Source organism: Mus pahari, chromosome 5, assembly GCF_900095145.1.
Source record: "Mus pahari chromosome 5, PAHARI_EIJ_v1.1, whole genome shotgun sequence".
In the NCBI taxonomy this organism is placed as follows: Eukaryota; Metazoa; Chordata; class Mammalia; order Rodentia; family Muridae; genus Mus; species Mus pahari.
Genome location: NC_034594.1, coordinates 107,495,680 through 107,501,515, shown reverse-complemented (window position 1 = coordinate 107,501,515; position 5,836 = coordinate 107,495,680). Strand labels below are relative to the sequence as shown.

The 5,836-nt window shown below is 48.2% G+C and overlaps 1 protein-coding gene and 1 long non-coding RNA gene across 14 annotated transcripts in view; one reads left to right on the top strand and one right to left on the bottom strand.

The window, feature by feature from the left end:
• The window catches only part of Plekha6 (pleckstrin homology domain containing A6), a 143,248-nt gene that overhangs the window by 53,990 nt on the left and 83,422 nt on the right, over window positions 1-5,836 (bottom strand). For 2 of the 13 annotated variants that reach the window (XM_029538953.1, XM_021197819.2), the window contains exon 1: window positions 3,007-3,124. The exons of 10 other annotated variants lie outside the window; for them this stretch is intronic. The gene's annotated coding sequence lies outside the window, so the exon portion shown is untranslated. Of the gene's footprint in view, window positions 1-3,006; window positions 3,125-5,836 lie in introns of those variants that run through there. One more of the 13 variants, XM_021197821.2, reaches the window with a different exon arrangement.
• The window catches only part of LOC110321531, a 20,520-nt gene that overhangs the window by 9,687 nt on the left and 4,997 nt on the right, over window positions 1-5,836 (top strand). The gene's annotated exons all lie outside the window — the stretch shown is intronic.

Genomic DNA, 5,836 nt, shown 5'->3' with positions numbered 1-5,836 from the left:
CCCCCATCTGTACCATCCAGTCTGATGGTCACTACAGCACCCTACATCTATACCATTCAGTTTGATAGTCTCTATAGCATCTCACATCTGTATACTATCTAGTCTGGTGGTCACTAGTCATACTCAAATTTTTATTAAGTTTTAAAAACATTAAAATGTCAGTGCCTTAGACTAGCCACATTTCACTGAGGCTTAGTAGCCATGGAGGCTGCCATACTAGATGGGGCCATCATGGACCATCTTATCACCGAAGAACATACTCCTAGACAGCGCTGATCTCCCAGCCACTAACAGTTTTGGATCATATGGGAAAACTCCAAACCACTTGACAATACTTCTAGCAATGGCTATGTGCTCAGTATCCTTGGAAATACAGGCCTGTTACAGTCCTAAACTATAAAGAATGGAAAATTTGCCCCCAGCTACAATAGAGAGGTAAAAATTAAAAATCAAGTCTGGACATAGTGGTCCATACATGCCTGTAATTCCAGCACTTGAGAGATGAGAGCACAATGACCAAGAGTTCATGGCTAGCCTGGAACAGAAGTCTTATCTTTATTTAAAAAAAAATGATACATTCCAAAATCTAATCAAAGGTGGCAGAGCTTTAATCTGGTCAGAGGAGGGGCAAGAGGTTGTCTGTGAGTTCAAGGCCAGCCTGGTCTATATAGTCATTTCCAGGCCAGCCAGGGACACATAGTGAGACCCTGTTGTGAAAAAAAGAAAATCCATTTACAGTAAGTTTTAATGATCCATTGGCTTTTAAATCAATGCATTAAGACTCCATAGTCTGGAATTATCACTACCAAGAGCCTTTTTTTTTTTGGCGTAGGGCCAGAGGGACATACTTAGAGAAGATTCTAATAATTGAAGGAGATGGGAGATGCAAGATGGAGCAAGAAAGGGCGGGGTCACAGAGACAGGGACTGGCTGGGCCTCTTTTCTGCTGGGATTAGCCAGCCTCCAGCTAATACTGATGGGGAAAGAGAAAGGAAGGGACCTCCTGTGGGCCTTGGGTCCAAAGGGAAAGGAGGACCTGGAGGGAGGGAGGGAGGGAGAGAGAGAGAGAGAGAGAGAGAGAGAGAGAGAGAGAGAGAGAGAGAGAGAGAGAGAGAGAGAGAGAGAGAGGAGCTGCCACCAGATAGGCAGTCTTAGGATTCTTCCTTCCTTCCAATCTTCCTTGAGCTTCCCCACCTCTCCCCCTCCCCCTTGCAGACCTGGAGCCCCGGAGACAGAGACACCAGTGATGCAACCTCAACCTATGAAAAACCCAACAGTCAAGGAAGGAGCAGGTGCCAGAGGGAAACACTAGACGGGAGGAAAATGGTCTCAGAGAAAGGAAAGGTCTCCCGGGCCTAGTGCCCAAGCCAGTGCTTCCCAAGCAAGACAGTGTCAGCTTTGGTCAGTGACACCCGCGTTACAGATGAGTCTACCCACACCCACCTGTTGGAGCAATTCTGCTCTGCTGCAAGGCCCAGTGCAAATCAAAACAGCACAGGGCTCAAGTGCAGAAAGCAAGCAAGAAGTCCTTCTGAGCATGTGTGGCAAGCCCATAGGTGACATCCACCCCACTGGGTATAGCAGTTCCTCTGTAATTCCCCGGGGAGGGTTAGATAAAGGCTGTCTGATTGCATTAGTGGCTGGCACCCAGGGCCAGTCTGTCCATTCCTCTCCTAGATTCTACTTCCCCCTCTTTCTTGGCCTCAACTGCCCAGAAACTTGGCTCCTTCTGCTCTTGGCCTCCTGGGTTTAGTGACCAGCGCCTCCCTCTTATTGTCCTGGTTTCTGTTTGCCTCCTGGAAACCCCACCAAAAGGAAGCATTGCAGCCAAGCCACTAAGGGTTGAGCTTTCCCTGTCTCTCAAATCTGCCTTTAAGACCAGCATGGCCAGTGCCCTGAGCCAGAGACAGTCCCCATGCAGGTGGGGCCATCACAGGCATTATGTCATCCAATCATCTTCCTCCCAAGAGAGACAGGGGAAACAAAAGAGCTCTTAGCAAAGGGGGGGGGGGTGTCAACATTTCTTCTTTGATGACAATTCCTTTTTGAAAAGTTATATGAGCATATAGGACACACACACACTCACACACACACTCACGCACAGAGACACATACTCACACATACACTCTCACACACTCACATATTCACACTCAGATATTCACATACACACACACAAAAATTCACACACATACATACTCAGGCACTCACATACTCACACATTCACACTCACACACATTCACACACACTCAGACACACACACTCTCTCTCTCACACACACACACACATACACATCTCTGCAGGTACTGCACCCATTGCCTCTCACAAAGCCAAGAACTTTTGTCCATACTCCTGGTCACATTACCAGAAGGTGTCAGAGACGTTTTGTTGAGGGTGAGGGGACACCCTTCAAGGATTAAGTTGAGGGCTAGAGACAACAAACCTAAAAGCAAAAGATTTACTCCTTTTTTTTTTAACCCCCAGATTTCAGTTTTAATCCCAAATGACAATTTAGCCTTTTAATGAGTGACCAGTTCATCCCCAATTCTGCCTGCAGTCTGTCCCCGCCTGCTCCTCTCCACAGCCTCTTCTCTGTACCCTTTACAAGCATACTGCCCCACCTCCTGCGGCTGTGTCCCTGTGAGCCTGCTTTGCTCAGAGATCCTAGCCCCTCTCTGGAGACAATGGCTGAGAGAGGGAAGAGCCTCTGGGCTTTGTACACAGGGTGGTTTCAGCAAACCATTGTCTCCTCCACAGGACAGGGCCACAGCAGCTGCATCTCCAATGGTGAGGGTCGCCTGTGAGGGTCGACCCTTAGCTGAGAACCACTCTGCAGAGTCCCTTCTCACAAAAATGGGGTGAGCCTAGAGTCTGGCCCAGCTGTAAATTTGTTTGTGGTGTGACAAAAGGCCCCCTCTGGCTAATGAACACACACGGCTAGCTTGCTTCCTCATCGGCCCCAGAACCACAGAGACAGACATAGACCAAACCAACAGCCACTCTACTCACCAGCTCGGTGCGCTCCCTAGTCTCTGCTGGCTCTAACTCCTTTCACACTCAGGAATAGGGAAAGGTTTCCCTTTAATACCCAGCAGGTCCCCGTGGAAAGCAATCATTAACAGCCACACATGCTGACTGGCCTTAACCCCTTCAGTGCTGGGCTGTCACAATCCAGCTGCTGGACTGTCCTGTCTGTCCCCTTTGCCTAACCTTGAGCGAGTGACAACTCTTAGCTGGCTGCCATCTACCTTCACAAGGCTGCTGCCTCCCTGGAGGAGAGCGAGGGCCGGGAGTCCCACCCAGGCCTCCTCACCTAATTGGAGCACGCCTACAACCTGAGGCGCTTAACTCTGGCATGGTGCCCAATTGGATGAGCCCACATTATGAAATATTTGCCAGGCAGGCCAATGGGGAAGCCAGGATCCGGGGGAGGGATGATATTTTTTATTTATTCCTGGAGGAGGGTGTGCAGACAAAAGTAGTCATAGCATCCATAGCCCTGGGACAGAAGCAGAGAGAAGGCCATCTCAGACCCTGGGGTGCCTCCAGCTGCTCTAAGGATAGAATCCTGGAGGCTCCCTAAGCGACTGAACACTTGCTGCTGGGCTAAAGGGTTCTTCTTCCCCCTTTTCTTCTTTGCCTCCTTCTCTTCCTCCTCCTCCTCTTCCTCCTCCTCCCTCCCCACTGCCCTACTCAGGAGTTTAGAGAGGGGGATTTGGAAACACTAAGAAGGGGAAACACCAACAGGTACAGAACTGTTTGAACATGAATATTCTTTATATTCTAGAGGTCTAGAAGTCATTTGCGCATCTTTGGAACAACACGCAGGTGACAGATAGGTAGGCTTGGGGAGAAACGAAAATCCCGCCTTTTCTCTTTAAACATAGGTAACTAACCTAAGAAAATCTCAATCCAGCAGAAAAGTGTCTACGTGTAGGGCACATGCAAATCTATGCAGAAATGCGCAAATGAGCAACTCTCTGCTTGTCGGTCTCAGCTCGGCTTGCTCATGAGTCCCTTGCCAACATTTTCCTAGTTTGAGAAAGAAATTAGGTACTCTCCAACTCCACCTTGAGGGCGAGGCAACTGTCAGAGCATCCTACAAGGGCACACTTACTGCCTCGGGAGCATGGTGCCTTTATGCAAAGCCTACCTGAGGTGTGTTGTTGTGCTGTTGTGAGCATAGCTAAAATAGCACAGGAGAGTAGAATACACGTTCCTTCTGCTACACACACAGAGCTGGCACCCCGCTTCCTTACAGCCCCAGATGCATGCCTAGTCCTGAACCTCAGCCAGCCAGGTTTAGTAACTGGCACTTTTTCTTATCACCTTGGTTCCTGTTTGCCTATCAGTAAGCCAGCCACTGTGGCTCGGGACCCTCATTCACAACAGCCAGGGGTCCTTATCTTATCTTCAGTAATGCCTTCCCAGTCGCCTGGAGCCTAGCTTGCCCTGGTTTCTTAAAGGGGCTATACTGCCTTCACATCTTCTCCATTAGTCCTCAAGAATATGCCAGAGATCTATCTATATATGCAGGGTTTGAATTTACTATGACCCCCTTCTTCCTCCTCACCTTACCTTCATGGCTACCTCAGAGCCACTTCTGAAAAGATTCCAACAGAGCAAGATGCTGTGCCGTTCAAAGAACAGTTTAAAAGCTTACAGTATCAGGCCACACCCAGCACCTTAGACTGAACTGAGGTTGAAGGGGTAGGGATATATATAATACTAGTCACAAGCAATGAAAACGCCACTTATAGTGAAAATCCCAAATGCTTAAGGCTAAGCTCGACAAGAGATGCAAAATCTATATGCTGAAAAGCTTAAGACACTACTCAGAGGAATTAGACAAGATCTAAAGAAAAATTGTTTTCTTGGGTCAGAGGACAATATTACTAAGATATCTGTTCTCCCAATATTTTTCTATTGATGCAACAAAATCCCAGTAAGTTCTTTATAAAAACTGAGACATGATAAAAATCTAAATCCACAAGGAAATTCAAAGGACTTAGAACACTCCAATCAGAAGACTTTTTCTTTTGTTTGTTTGGTTTTTGGTTTTTGATTTGTTTGTTTTTTTTCGAGACAGGGTTTCTCTGTATAGCCCTGGCTGTCCTGGAACTCACTCTGTAGACCAGGCTGGCCTCAAACTCAGAAATCCGCTTGCCTCTGCCTCCCAAGTGCTGGGATTAATGGCGTGCGCCGCCACCACCACCACCACTTGGCCAGAAAACTTTTAAGAAGAATAACTCCTAGCACTCAGGAGACAAAAGGTGGGAAGATCATGAGCTTTGAGCTGCCTGAGCCAAATGAGACAATATCTCATAAAAACAAAATCGTAGGCTCCAAGCACAACTCAGTTGGCAGAAGACTTGCCTTGTATACATAGGCTCTGAGTTTGGTCCCCAGCATTAAGTGGTGCAAATCTATAATACCAGCCCTGGGGGTGAGGGAAGGAGAGGCACGAAGATTGGAAGTTCAGGGTCATCTTTGGCTACATAACAGGTCTACCACGGGATGAAAGCAGATGGAGGAAGGAGGTGGCAGGACTAAGAATATAGCTCCATGGTAGAGTACCAGCCTAGCATGAAAAAGGACCTGAGTTAAAGTCCTACCACAGAAGAAAAGGAGGAAAAGGAGGGGGAGGAGATGGGAGATGCAAGACCGAGCAAGAAAGGACAGAGTCACCTAGAGACAGGGACTGGCTGGGCCTCTTTTCTGCTGGGATTAGCCAGCCTCCAGCTAATGTGGATGGGGAAAGAGAAAGGAAGGGGCCTCCTGTGGGCCTTGGGTCCAAAGGGAAAGGAGGACCTGGAGGGAGGGAGGGAGGGAGGGAGGG